Below are 15814 nucleotides of genomic sequence, written 5' to 3'. Positions count from 1 at the left end.
GGTGATTCTTTTTCCTTATTTTATTGGATAAATGATTTAAAAGGTAATAACAATAGTGTTAAAACTACTACAATATCTTTCCACAGCCATATCTCACAGACCCACAGATAACCTTCTATATAATTTTTTTTTTGCTTTTTCCTCATTTTTATCTTTTAAGCCATACTTATATTAAAATGCCCATTTCAACAGTTTCTTCACACTAATAGCAATTAAACGTGGAAGGAAGGAGGATCTAGTTATAAAGGAAGGGGTTTCAGGTAATCTGTGATATTATTGTAATCAATCAAGTTGCTAAGGAAGGAAGGAAAAGAGAGAGGCCTTACAAGCTACTCCAGGTAGCTTTAAGCCTAGTGTGTGTCACCGTTGCATTACAGATAACTCAGGATGCTGGTGAACAATTCAAAGTAGTTTTCTGGTAACATATAAAACACTAAAATAACTTAGAAACTAGATCCAAATATTTTGAAAAGAATCAACTTTGATATACAAAAACAGTCATAAGTTGTTACAAAAGTTTCAAACAAAAGTTTGTTTTCTCAGTGCGTTTATGTACCAGCGCAATTACTGGGTCCAGAGCAAAGAAAGAGGTTTTTATTCTTTATTTTTTCTTTAACAGTAATAAAAAATGAGGAAAACATATCTTTGTATGTAAAGAATCATTGCTGGTCTTAAGAATAAATGTAACCAGAAACCCTTAAATCTGAGAGGCACACTTTGGGTTTCCTTTTTTTCTATTTTTTTTCTTTTTTTTCTTTTCTTTACCAACATAAAAGGAAAGTCACCAGTTTATTTAAATGGAGTAGCTACTCAGACGCCCCAAATAAACTTAATTCAATTAACATCACTAGCAAAAATCAGTTAGAAACTGTACAAAAATAAAAAAGTTAATACATTTAATCCTGCAGGGATTTTATAAGGACTGGAAGGCAGGCTTTAGGAGCAGCATTTGGGCATGGCTGGAGGCTTCTTTGGTTCGATCTAACACACGCAAGAGATGTAACCTACTCCAGGCAACAATTTTAAAAACCCGCACATTTGAAGACAAGTAAGGAGGTCCATATACAAACGCCAGGGTGTGCCAGTGGATTGGACTGTCTCGATTAAACAGCAGTATATCTGAGGTGAGAACTCGAGCGTGCCCTCCCCCTGCCACCAGCAGCAGCGGGGCGGAGATGGTGGGACGTCAGTGCTACAGCAGTCGGGGCAGAAGGCGGCCGCTTGAAGCACGACTGAGCAGCAGCTTCACGTCAGCTCTAGGGGTTTGTCATCTAACTCAGTTTACAGAGCATGGTTTTTAGGAACATTAAGCAAAAGAATTAAAAGAAAACCCTTTTAATGGAATAAGGCAAACTGATTAGTGCTCATTGGAAGTTAGCGTTCCAACTTAAAACAGTGAAACAGGCTACGTGGTTGTACCTTAACTTCTTATAAAGTACCCCAAATAATAAAAAAAAGTCTTTATCTAAAACCAGCGACGTATCTGAAAGGGCAATAAACATAATTACAAGGGAAGGCCATTTACGAAAGCGTTTCTTGATCAGCTTTAAGCAAACAGACCTATTCTGTCCCAGTGCATGTCACAGTGAACTGCACATTTTGTACAAATAAACCCACCATTACACAGAAAAAATCTGTAGCATTCTCAGCACTTGCGTGCTGAGGAGGTAGGTGCCCTAGAAACACTGTAGACAGACTGATTATTCTAAGCATTTTTATAAAATATCATACAAATCTGATTGACCATAGACTTTGTAACAGTTTTTTTAATTAGTGATACAAAACTCTGGTCCAGAAGGGTCTGGCATTAACTCATTTTAAAAGCACACCTTTACAGTTTGAACCATATTTTTAAGCAACGGCTACTGAGCGTTAGACAAAAATGCGTTGTGCATTATGCTGTGTACAAAAAGGAGACAAAACTATCCTTTTTTCCCCCCAAGCCGTGGTGGGAAGTATTGCTGACCTCGTCCTTAAAAACCTGCAGGATTGTTTATTCATCAGTATAGCATTATTACACTGGTAAGAAATTCCGTATAACATCTGCATATATTGAAGATTTTTTAAAAAAATCTGATATGATTTTAGATCCGCATGACCAGTCATACAATTAGTCTGACATTTGTTACATCTTAACTCGATTTAGCTATTGGAATTCTGTTGTATGTATTTTTTACAAACCTTTGTTATTTGAAATAACTGTAATTTCTGCTTACTGCAGTTTACTCATCCGTATTAGGAAGGTCTTTTCTATAACAGATAGGATGTGTTATCCCCTAGAACATGCGCTGAACTATGACAGGTATTAGTGGGAGTTCTGCCCCGCCATGGCTGGGGGCGCCGGGCCCGCCTCTGAGCCGCGCTCCCTCACGGAGCTGAGATCCGCTCCCGCTGCCTGAGGTCCCGGGCCGCTGCTCTGAGGGCGCCGATCGCGGCGCGCGGGCGAAGGGCCGTTGGGCGCGCGGGCGAAGGGCCGTTGGGCAAGGGGGGCCGTTGGGCGCGCGGACGAGGGGCCGTTGGGCGAGGGGGGCCGTTGGGCGAGGGGCCGCTCGGCAGCCGTCCGGCGTCCAATCAGCGGCCGTCCGGCGTCCAATCAGCGGCCGTTCGGCGCCCGGGCAGCGGCGGCTGGACGCGCAGGGCTGTCGCACGGCCCCGAGGGGCAGGGGGAGCAGGGCGCGCAGGCGGGGGAGGCCGAGGCCGAGGCCGAGGGCAGCGAGCCGAGGAGCCCGGCGCAGGACGGCGTGGGGGCCGGGTAAGGGGAGAGAGGCGGCCGCGGGGCGGGGCGCGTGGGAGTGCCGGCCGAGGAGAAGGGCAGTCCTGTAACGCTCAGGCGGAGGAGAGTGAAGGGTGTTAACGGGGCTGGGAGGGTAACGGGTCTCGGGGCGAGCGGCTGGCACCGCCGTGCAGTGACCCCGTTCATCTGTAACTCCTCTCCCCTTGCAGGCTGTTGCTTGCAGTTACCGTTCTGGCGTCAAGAGGAAAACCCCCAATGTAGCCTTGTTGTGGGCTGCTGGCTTCTCCTGAAGCTCGGGAGGGAACAGAGGGGACGTCCTTGCATTTCATGTTTCGTCAGCCCGACAGCATTTTGGCTTTGATTCCATCTTGCTCCTACCTGTTCCTGGACAGTGACGGGGAGGAGAAGAGGCACTATCCCACCATGTCCCGTTACAGCCTCCATAATCTCCTGGACTGGCTGTACGGGGCGGGGGGGGGGGGGGGGGGGGGTGGAGCCCAGCTTTGCTGGCAGTGGAGGGCCAGAATGCGCTGCCTTTCTCTCCGGGCAGCAGCGTCTGCTGGAGAGCTTGGTCTTCCTCAGTGTGGGTTTTGTGGAGATCCTTCTGTCCCTGTGGAAGCTGAGGCAGCTGCATTGCAGGGAGCTGGAGGGTCATCTGCTACAGCAGCCCCAGGCTAAGCAGGAGAGCTTGGGCAAAAATCTGCTACTGGTGCCTCTCTGTCTCATCTTTGGGCTGGAGGTGGGGTTCAAGTTTGCTACCAAGACTGTCATTTACCTACTGAGTCCATGTCATGTGGTCACTATGATGGAGGTAAGGCCCATGTGTGGTTACCAGGAAGTTTGCTTTAGCTTTATACTCGCAAGGCAGTATTTGTATATAGTCAGTTGTGGACCAAAAGTGCATAACAAGGGTACAAATGTCAAGAATTGATATAAATTTTTAATAATGATTTAGTTTTTAATTGGCCAAACTGAAATCGATGAAGAAGCAAACGTCAAATGAAAATACTAATGTCAAACTTCCTGCTTGGAAAGGCAAAAGATTAGTTACCTTTACCTGATCATTGCTTCAAGAATAGAAAATGCTGTTTCCAGTGACAGTAGTGGTAAAATTTGCACCAAATTTAATGAAAGCAAGGCTGTTGCTAACAGGCTGATGTAGTTCACTGGTAACGTTTTCAGGTAAGTTTTTTTTCAGGGATGTGAATGTGTTTTGTGAAGTTGTTGAAGAAATGAATTACTCCTCGTGCAGAAAATTTTGATACTGGCTTTCTAATTTTAAAAGCTGAATGGTAAGGAGACCAGTCTTACCTCTGTCACATTTATCTGTGGGATGAAATAAGTGGTCTGGCTGAATACCTGTGGGTACACTGTGTAACTTAATGACTTGTGTCTAGCTTGCAGATGCACTTTAATATACAGTTTGTGTTGCGGTTGGAATACTGGAAATGTTCATAAACAATTATTGAACTGTGATATCTAAACCTTATGAGCTCTATTTTCCAATGGTCCTGTACATGTACCTAGAAGTCACCTTCACTGAGAATGTAATTATTTTTGACATCTCCCAACTCCTTTATACTCTTGTTTAATTTCTCTAATGCTCTAGCCTCAACACTGGACAATTTACAAAATTTAAGCTCAAGAATTAATAAAAGAATGCCAAAAAGACTTTCCTAAAAGCTGCCATGATAAAAATATCTGTCTAATAGCAATAACAAATAAAAATCAAACCAATGTAGTTCTTACTCTCAGTCTCCCTTTGCAGAAGGCAAAGGATCAGGGGCAACTGATCTAGGCTGCATCAGATCAAGCCAGTTCTTACTTTCACTCCTGGAGAGCATTTTCTGAAAAAGGAATGGTAACATTGTTTTCTTGTAGTACCAGAGGTCTAAGGGAGATGGGTATCCATTTAAGAGGGGAAAACCAGGCTCTTTACAGAAATATGCAAGACATTTATAGCAATTAACTTGCTGTTCCAGAACTTAATTAGTAGGGTATGTAAATTGCTTAGCAGTGATGCAACGTTAGCTCATAGGACTATAGGACGCTTGCTGCCCATAAAGTAGTAACAATAGCTGTGCAATCAATTAGTCAATATTGGTAATGAAATGGAAAACATAAGTTAGGCAAGAGCTGTAGAAATATTTGAGAAATGAAAAGAAATGGAATGTGGCCATATTATTTTAACTCTTAATATTTACTGGAAGATTTTCCGATTAATTCTCTGGATTAGAAGGTAAGGTTAGATTACTGTTATGACAGATAAGTTTAGTTCCCCTGATATGGTATTATGATATTATGTTACAATAGTAATGTGATATTTATTATAGGTGTTCAGAAAAAGCTGGTATTTATGCATAAATCAGGGAGCTACTATTATTTAGCTCATTTATTAATGGTCTCCTCCGGGAAGACAGAGATGTAACTTTTGTAGCGAGGCATGGGCAACTCTTTTTAAATAATCTCTTTCAGACCACAGTTGCAAACCAGTTGTGGAGCATGTTTAAATCTATGCTAATAACTAACTGGAAATTAGTTATTATACAGCAATTTATTCTGTGAAATTCAGAAGATGCTATGTCAGCAAAATGCAGAAGTTACGCCTCTTCATCTTTAAACAGCTGCCTTAGGTATAGGTAGGCCCATGTTTAATGTCGAGGATGAAAACAGTTGCAAAACAACAGCGTTCAATAGAGAAAACAAGTTAGATAACAAGACTGATGTCTTCCATCAGCAAGAAAAAATATATACGGTTGGAATCTTGTGAGTTTTGTTCTTCTGCTCTGAGTTTGCTCAAGGCAGCAGGTTGGCAATGAGATATATGAAAATACAATGTTACCATTTTCTTCTGTTCTTACAATTGTTTGTACATAATCCTGCTGCTGGGCCTAAACAATAGGATGAACAGTGGTAGGAGGTGAAGAGATGAAACGTGCTGCAACATTTGAGGTCACTGAAAGGGAAGCCAACAGTAGCTGTTGGTAAAGGTCTCTTCTTGCACTCGATTTCTATTTTCCTTTTCTAAGCTGAGACTATTTCATCTCAGAGCAACAAAGGCTCTGGGCTGTAAGCCAGAAATATTTGGAACTGGAAACTGCCCTCCAGTTTTGTCTGCACAAAAGCAAAAGTCCTGCTTTTGAATGACCTAAAAGTGAAATGAACTAACAAAATAAAATGAGACTTAAACCTTGCGGTGTATTTGAGTAGACAAAACTGCATAATATAATGGTTACTGAGTTGTGCAAATAAATGTGTTTTGTTCGGGTGTCTAATTTCTGCATATGACTTACGCCAACCAGTGTTCAAATCAAATCTCCTTCATAAGCAGGAAGAACTAGTTTAGATGTGTCATCAGAAGGCTAAAGTGTTGGTCAAACGAACATACTCATTTAAACTACCAAAACAGTTCTCTTGGTTAATCAGATTCAGAGAGCTTGTTGCCATCCTGTCAGCTAGTTGAATCATCTAGAAATAATACAGTTTATTTTCCACACCTGGACTTAGTTTAGGTTTCTTGCTTAACTTTTGGAGGAAGAATGACAATGTTGTTTTTTCACCTGTGATGTAAGTGCAGCATCATTTAAAAAAGGGTGGGGGGAACCGAAACTATTTGTTTCTTGATAAGCTGCTTTTTTTTTTTTTTTTTTTTTTTTTTTTTTTTTTTTTGGATAAAGGTAGAATGGGAATTTTTGTAGTATCTTTGACAGCTATCCCACGGGGATGGAGGTGTATTTGTGCAGTGCAGTTATTTAGTTGGTGTGGTGTAGCAGGAGAAATGGCCTGTATAGAAAGTAAGAATTCTGTTATAGCTTGACTTTTTTTTTTTTTTTTTTTTTAAGTTCTTTCTCTACATGGAGTGCTCTTACTGAAGATGATTTGAATACCTCTTAAAGAAAAAAAAAGAGAAAAACAGTTATTAAGACTGAGTATGTGATTGGACCAATGATACTGCTGTAAACCTGGCATGAAAGGGTATGCTAAAGGGGACGCATTTTAAGACCTGTAGTGTATTGCAATCCTGTTTTTCCTTGTATAGCAGGAAAAGATTTACCATATGTATGGAACATACCTTTGGCTGGAATAGACTGTCCTAAATGCAAAATTTATGTCCTTAAGAAAATGCTTTTTAGGAAATAGTCACACATTGCTGGATGGTTCTATCAAACAATGATCTTTTTAGGCAAAGGGAACTAAATTAAAGGGAAAGTGTGTGTGGGGGGGAAGACAAGGGGAAGAAATGTCTAAAATATAGGGGAGTTGAGTTTCACGCAGTGATCTTGATCTTAGAGCTGAACTTTGTATAATTAAAATCAATGCTAAGTACATCTGTAATTTGATAAATAATAAATCCTATGTTCACTATTTCCAGTTTTAGCTTCTTTAGAGACCTGGAGCCTTCCTGTCCTCTGTAAGAGGCTACTGTGTTTTTTAGAAACAATGGGCTGTTTTTAGAACGTACATAATAAATATAGCTTGACTGAGTCTGCATCATTTGGGAATCTGTCCCAACGTATAATTCATTAATTCTCTCTCTCTCCCTCCCCCCCCCCAATTTTTTAAACATTGGAAAAAATCTGATTAGGTGGTCAAATGTGATTTTTAGGTGTGATTGTAAATTTAATTTTCATACACTGCTCCTAAATATCTTTTAATATTTGGAAGAGTCCAGTTAAGGTGTGTGTGTTTTTTATATTCTCTCTCTTCAAAACCTTGAATTAAAAATCTAGGGTCATTTGTAGCCTGTTGTTTGATAGTGGGTATGAAGAACATTTGATTACATAAATTCAGTAAATATTTATAGAAATGACACTAAATAATGGCAACAACTGTTTTGGGTAATGTGAGCAATAGCCTGCATATAAAAGTTTAATGAGTTATGCAATTTTTAAAGGGCAGCAGTATTCTAAAGCAAAGCTATTTTTTATAGAGTTTCATTCACTGCTGCATATATTATGATTCTTGGGGAAGATATAGAGCAGTGAAGGCAAAATTTCCTATGACAATGTAAGCTCTCCAAAATGTAAGCTATCTTCTAAATGTCTTTTAAAATATATATATCTCCTTTACCTATGTAATTTTCATTTGTATCTCTTACATTCCAAAACCTGGTACTGCTACCTAAAGAACTTGCAATTTTTAAAGCACCTTATAGAAGACAAGATGCTGTTTCAGGAGACCTGATAAACTGAAATTTAATTGATTTTGATATTTTAAGGGCTTAAAAAAAAATACTTGAGAAAAGCCAGGCTATGTATATGGAGCATAGTATACCTTACAGCTTATTCCCAAATCAGTACATTTAGCAGCTGTGTGAGCCTGTTGTAGCAAGGTCAACAATCCTTTCAGTGGTCTGAAATATTATCTGGTAGACATGAAATCCTTCATTTAAACTTAAGTGGAAGATGTGCATAATCGCAGCTCATAAACATCAGATGATGAAGCATGCTGCTTGTCTTCAGCATAAAACAAGTCTTTCTTTCTCTAACTGCAAATTAACTTGCAATACTTCCTCTTAAAGCTGATTCCTGGAAAGGAAAATCATCATAGTGTGTGGTGAAAAAGGGCAGCTAGAGAACAACTGAAGCACCGAGAGCACCAGTATTTCTTGGCGGCAAGGCTTATTTCTTGCCAAAGGGTGTATTTCACTGCTAGAAGGATGGCAGTAGTTCAAGGGGCACAGGTATGTTGTGTCATGTCATGTCATGTGGTAAGGGTTTATATTTATTCAGATTGACAAGTAATTAGTGCCAAGTGAATTTAGTTGTTTATACTTTAATACTTCGGTAGTTAGTGAAAGGCCAACTTAAATTACCAGGAATATGGTGCTATATGCCTTGGGTTTTTTTTGTATTATGTCACTGTTCCGGTTTCTTTGGCTAACATGATGTTCTATAATAAAAACAACTATTACATATGTATTATCCTGATGTTTTTAAAGATTGCCTCTTGCTCCAGAAGTACTTAGTATGGTACATGGTGTTAATTTTTTAACATAATCAAAAATCATCTCCAAATACCTTATTAGTGAGACGGAGAAGAACAGTACGAATCTCTGGGTAATCACAGGGTAACCTCTGGGTAATCCTGCAACTTGGAAAAATAGAAACTTATTGCATTCTAGCTTCTCTATCAAGCCAAAAACTTAAATTCTCTTAATTCTCTCAGCTAAACCCTCTTAATTCTATCAGCTTCTGATGTTATATATAAAGCAGGAGTATTCTTGATTGAGCTCATTAATAAAGCGTTTTTATGCAAAAGAAGGACTAACCTATAACTCTGAAGTCCAGGGAAATAAATGTAATAAGCCAGTCACTGAAGATATAGTGGTTAGTGATTATCTCCAAAATATAATTCTCTTTGCCAATATGGAAAACAAATTATGGATTTTTGACTAGAAAACATTGGTGGGACTGCAGGTGACTCGTATTTTACTCGGATATAGGGCTCTGCAGCGAGTGCTCAGAAAACTGGGAGAAAAACATTTCTGTTCTTCAGTACTTTGTCCACCTGAAGAAATTACAAAGGGTATATAGATAGATGCAGTATTGTGAAAGGACTGAGAGTAGTTGAAACTCAGCTTTGTGGACAAACTGCAAAGGCAAGTGTGGATGGTATGTGTTTTAAGGTATGATGTACATGACCATTAAAAGACTAAAAATTTTTAGAGAACAAATCTAGGAAAAAAAAGCCTTTTCCATACGGTATTGTAGCAGCTATGAGGTAGAAGATAAGTCATGTATCAAGCTAAGTTTATAGTTGTTTGCATAATTCTTCCTTCATAACAGAACTTAATTCAGTCTGGACTGATCCCTTATACGTATGGTAATTGTGAATGTCGGTGACTGTACTTTTTCTGAGAATTAATTGAAATCCTATGATCTAAGATAGTTGCTCTCTGGGTAAAAAATTAAAAATAATTTTATACAGTCATCTTCTAAGTTGTGCTCAAGAAAAAAAATCAGTGTGCTTAAGACTCGTTTTATTATCATAATTATCCTGACATACTCAAAAGGTACTATTTTGAAACTTACTTTTCAAATCCTACTAGAATAACATCAGCTGTTTTTATTTCATCTTTTAAATTAGCTCTGTAAACTCCAAAAAACAGTGTAGACTGGTTTCTTTCATATCTATATTTTGTGTTTGATGGCACTCTTTCATGGAAACCGTTTTCATGTGCAATGCCATTTTGACCTTTTTAAATTATTATTATTTTAGGCTTTGGGAGGCACTTACAAGGTGTCTCTGCCCTGCCTGGACATCAGTTTGGACAAAAGCTATGGGAAGTTAATTATCTGAAAGTTGATCTTGTAGTCTATCAAATTTGATTGACATTGGCCAACAGGATCAAAAGGTAGTAAAGGCAGAATGCTTGTATCATACAGGCGATGAACATAAAATCCTATTTTTAGGAGGGAAAAAAAGAGTCTAAATGAAATTGAATAAAGTCAAAGAACTTTTTGTAAAACAAAGTCTAGAAGAGGTAGCCCAATAAAACAAGGAAAATATAAGATTATGCAGAGTCTTCAATAAAACTACCAATAAACTCCCAAATAACCTTCATCTTCCCAAATCATTGTCCACTATCTGCATATCTTTGCCAAAACATCTATTGAGGCTGAAGATGCAATCATCCCCCTGTACTGGCCAGGAAAGAAAAGCTAGAAACATTCAGTATACCATTCAGGTTTTAATCTACAGAATAGCCCACAAGAAAGTTAATTTTAATGTTTGTAACAATGTATGATTTTTTTCCCCCCCTAAAATATCAATAATTTACTTTTTTGTGATATTAGGCGACATTATTTTGCTTTTAGAACAGAGGAACAGAAAGGTTGAAACTGAAGTGTCCATTATTGGGGGCAGGGGGAAATAAAGGAGGAGAGAGGCAGATTATATGATCAAGTTACTGAAGACCTGAGTTTTAACGCCTCGATGAATTAAGGTCTTTTAATTCTACAATTGTTTTCATTTTAGCATTTTATTTTTTTCAGCTTCCCTGATCTTTTAACATTATTTCCTTAATGTCTTCATGCTTTGTTGCTGTGGCAGATTCCCTGAAAAGCAGTTTAGTTTTTTGGAGGGAATATTAGTAAATTTATCCTTGTAACATGCCAAATATGAAAGAGCTGCATATCTTAGGAAATGGTATATAAACAAGTTTTTTTTCAGAATGTGCTTTTTTTGTCTACTGAAGGAATAAATGTATGTGGTCCTTAAACTGTTTCCTCAGCACAACTGAGGGATTGGTGAACTGTGACAATAAAAAGGTATTAGTGACTTGAGGCAGAGTAGAGCAAGAATATGCTAAAATGGTTTTGCTTCTGTAGGAAGCTGTGATATGAAACTTCATGCTTTGCATATGTAACAAAAGTGAATAGATATGAATATGCATATGAAAATCTTATTGGGAACATGTGAGCTTTCACGGAATCATTGACAGATGTAAATGCAAGTTAAACCTGTAATATTTTATTAGGAAGTTGGAGACTTGAATATTATTTTTCTAGTCAGCATTTTTTTTCTCCTCCCCCAGATTAGTTTCTTATTGTCACCTTTAGCTAACAGCATTAAGCTAGGAGTGGGGAAGGAAGTAACCCACTACTAGTGAAGGCCTAGTGCAGATGGTGATTAGAGGAAAAGGAAGAAAAATAGCCTCAGTGCACTTTTTTTCCCTCTGAACTATACCTAAGATGTCATTACTAATGCTGCTGTGATACACATAGGAAGACCTGAGTCCTATGTTAATAATTAATCCTAAAATACGAGAAGTCTAGAAAATCTTTCACCTAGGACTATATAATGGAAGAAACGGAGTACAGGTTCTTCTGATAAACAAGCTAAGCCTATGTAAGGGGAGACTAACCTAGAATGTCCCAATGAATATATATATTTTACAAGACATTACTTAGTCTTTAGAGTAGAAGATGGAAATTGTTCAGCTTGCTACACCTCTCTCATCCCCAGGTTGAAACTGGGAGGTTGGAAGGAGGGGCAGGCAGCTTCAGATGTTCCCAGAGTCTGTTTTGTATAACACAGGAACCACTTTTTACTGTAGTGTTATGTAATGCTTTGCCAGCAATGTTGCTTTGAATTGTGAGTACTCTTAACAATAGATTAACAGTTCCACAGGACAAATTAATTAATCCCTGAATCCATCTGACAGCTGCAGAAAGGCAACTGTGCTTCTTATGCTGAGAGGTTAAGTACGTTTTAATTGTTGCTGTATAGCAAGGAGAATGTAACAATCTCTTAGTGTCCGTTCTCTTTTCAGATTTGGCATTCTAAAAGATCTTAACCTTATCTCCTGATTTGTCAAACTGTATTTATGAGTTTTAAAGAGTTGCTTTTTAGTAGGCACACAGATGGCTTTTAAATGATATGGCTGCTTTGTGCTGAATTGATAATTAATAAAAATGATCAACATCTAATTTACAGCCTTGATTCGGTATCGAGGTTTATGGTGGAGTTATTAAAGCATATTACTTTCTGATAAGAAATAATAGGTTGATTGTTTTGAACTTATTTTAAAAATGAATTCTAGACTTAACAAAATCTTCTTCACCTTTTAAATTATCCAGCTGCTTGAATGTTCCTTGCCTTATGTTTTATCATTGTAGGGGGGAAATGGATATTTTTCACATTTACAGTGAAAGCCAATGTACTGTAACCTTTTAAACATACCTTTTAATCTCTTTTGCTCTAGAGGGTACTTTGATACACCTAAGAAAGAGTAAAGGCTTTTATTTAGGTAGAGATTGAGCAGAGGGTTACCCTCCCCCCCCCCCTTTTTTCTCTTTTTCTTTAATTCATTCCAGAATTTGATCATGGATTTTTCATATTGCTCTGAATGTTGCAAGTAGCAATTAAGAGCTAACCTCTTCATTTCAAAATAGTGTATTAAAACAATCAATTTATGACCTGGTTACTTGAGCATGACTGGAGTGTTTGAAAAGAAAGATACATTTCCAGTCTGCTGCGGCTGCAACCAGGCACTAAATCAAACAGATGGCTCACAGAGACAGGCAAGCTGCTGTTATTAAAGGTAAATGAAATCTTCTGTGCTGCATTTATGAGACATGAGAGTTTTACCTGTAGCATGCTCAGGCAACTTTTGCCAGAAACAACTTTCCTTGGACTTCTGTAAACATTCCTATCTATGTGATGGGTGCTACTTTGTCTGAAGCTTAATCTGGAATAGTTAGTTGCGTGACTTGTTCTTTCCTTCCCCTTCTGCCTTTTTGATCATCTTCTTTTGCCTTTAGTTTATTTCTGATCAAGCAAAATCATCTTTCTGCATATCTGTCTCTCAGTAGGACAAAGATTAGTAGAAGACAAGTGTTTCATGACAAGTTTTGACTATACTCTCTCCCTCAATTCACCAACTCAAAAATAATGTCATTAAAATACTTCTAAAGGGAGCTTTAGGTGTAATATTTTGAAGAGTGTTGGAATATTTTGGAATCCAAAACTGGAGAGGCAGCCAAGTAATAGAAAACCCCCCAGCTCTCCTTACTCATAGTGCCCATGGAGTGGCACAGTAACATTAAATAAATTGGAAGGTATCCAGGCCTAGATACTTGAAAAGATATTTTACTTCAGTTCAGATACATTATTGCTATTATACTCTTTAGTTGCATCCTTTTCAAATGAAAGATTGCGCTTCCCTTTTGAGAACAGCTCTAGGGATTTTTAGTAGTCTTGCTATCTGAAATGCTGATTAGTCAAACTAGTGGTGGAATGTGGCTTTATCAAATGTCAAAGAAGCGAGGAACCATTAGACAAACAGACAAATGGGAAAATTTGTGGCTGACATGAGAAATGATTTTTGAAATGGCAGTGTTCTCATAAACCTTTTGGAGCTTGTAAAACAAATATATACCTTCTCATCAGTATCTGAGAATTCTTCTAGACTTGACTCCAGCATGTATCATAGCCTTTCATTTTAGATATTTAATCAGCTGTTTTTAGGATCTCAGTTGTAGGCTAGTCATGCCTTATAATGGCAAGATGGGGAAAATGCTAGCAATCTTCCTAACGTAGTAAATTTTAGCTACTATAGGTAGTAGCCTGGTAACATATCAGGACATTTACATCTTGAAGTTTGAGTTTCTCTCAACATCTGAGCATGTTGGATTTGTAATAATGCCATTTAGGAAAATCTGCTTGCATCAGGGACTTTTTTTTTCCCCCCTCCACCAAAAGTGATTGATAGCAAATGTACTTAAGAGGCACTGCTGGATTAAAAAAACAAACAACCCTCCCCCTCACCCAATCCCTTTCCTTTCTTACCATGTCCAATCTAGCAATACAGTTAAATGGAAAATGGAAAACTCCATGTGTCTGACTGTGTTCTTTACCTCTTTCCAACTCATACTGGTGCACATGCACATTGCTGAAGTCTAGATTTGCAAATTGCGAAAGACTGTTTAAATAAAATTATTTCCATATGAACTGGAAAAATCAAATAATGGAAACCTCTAATATCTCAAAATTGATCTGGTAATTGCAGCATAAGTAATGCTTTAAAGTGCAAGAAGTGAAAATACTATTAGGGGTTACCATAGTGCATGCAGATTAGAAAATTAATTTGTCTTAAGTGAGCTGTCAGGTTAATGTTAACATAGTTCATTGTGGTTTCATAAAGTTGCAGTCTTTTGTGAATTTTAGGTGTTTGTTCCAACATTAAATTTGTTCACACTTTGGAGATGTGGGTGCATTTTAGTATTTTTGCCATTAGGAAAACTGATATAATCAATAAAAGCCCCCAAACTTGCTGCAAAATACCACTTTATTTCAGTGGATATCTAGCCTTTTTTCCATGCATGTTATTTTTGACTTTTACCTAGAGACATTACTGCAATGTCAAGGAGTAATTTTTTTGTAAATTCTGACTTCTAAAAATGCATTTATTAAAAAAAAAAAAAATTACCTGTTTTCCCCAGTTCCTTATTCCCTCGGAGTGGTTATGCTTGCTTCCGGTGATTAAAAGGGAAGGAGCTTAACAGGAATTTGTGGAGGGCAAATGTGATACTTTGTGATATCTACGTATTGCTATCTTCTCGATCCTGCCAGGAAATTAAAGGTAGGGAAGGCATACTTTGCAGAATATTCCTTTTGGACTAGCTGACAAATGAAGAGTTGGCATACATTACCATAGGAATAGTGAAGACTGCCTTTTCTCTCTCTGTGTTTTTTGCATGGGAGGAGAGGACTGATACACAAGGGAGAGAAATGTTCCATTGACCTCACTTAACAGTGGTGTGAATCCTAATAGACTTTGCTCTGCTCACTTCTTAGAGAGAACAGTGCGTCTAAGTCCAAAGGAAGAAACATTTTGCTCTAGGTCATAATGCTTCTATCTTTTGATCCCTGTGCAGCTCTGTAGTCTCTCACATGATCCTGTCTGTCATTACAGAAGTTCTCCTCGATAAACTCATGCAATATTACCTTGATAAGGTCTTCAGAATAGTCCTTTTACATACAGGCTCTACTACCTACCACAGTAATGCAGATGACTAATAAATTAGATTTAAGAAAATAATGATCGCTGCTGTTTAAGGAACTCAGACATGATATTTCTTGGAAACTCCATCAAATACTGAATGATTGGATCACATACATGTTCACTCTATACAATTTTTAAGCATATTAATGCAGGGGGGGGAAATATCCTTTTCCTTCTTTGCAGTCTGTCCCAGAGCTGCAGATATCACTTGGAGCTTTCTCTTCTTTCTCAGTGCATGGTTCAAGAAATGCATTATGGAACAGGCTGATTCTCAACCCAGTCCTGGGTTGGTTCAATGCAACCATGAGTTTAGTCTCTTTCAGGTCTCCTCTCAGTAGACGAATAGCTAAGCAGTGCAATCCTCTCCCTTACAGTCTCCAACTTCTAACAGCCCTGGTGACCCATCATGTGTTCTGGTGTGACCTTTGTATTTGGGCTTGTGCAGAGGGAGTGCTGCTCATGCAGTTCTTCGTGCCAGAAATATTTCCCATGGGGATGGACGGTACTTATGGTCTTGCAGAGCAACTAGGAATTTGACTGACTTTCTGACTTCTGTTTTCTTCTGGGTC

The sequence above is a fragment of the Dromaius novaehollandiae genome, unplaced genomic scaffold (assembly GCF_036370855.1).
Source record: "Dromaius novaehollandiae isolate bDroNov1 unplaced genomic scaffold, bDroNov1.hap1 HAP1_SCAFFOLD_172, whole genome shotgun sequence".
Classification (NCBI taxonomy): domain Eukaryota; kingdom Metazoa; phylum Chordata; class Aves; order Casuariiformes; family Dromaiidae; genus Dromaius; species Dromaius novaehollandiae.
This window is presented reverse-complemented; position numbering follows the sequence as displayed.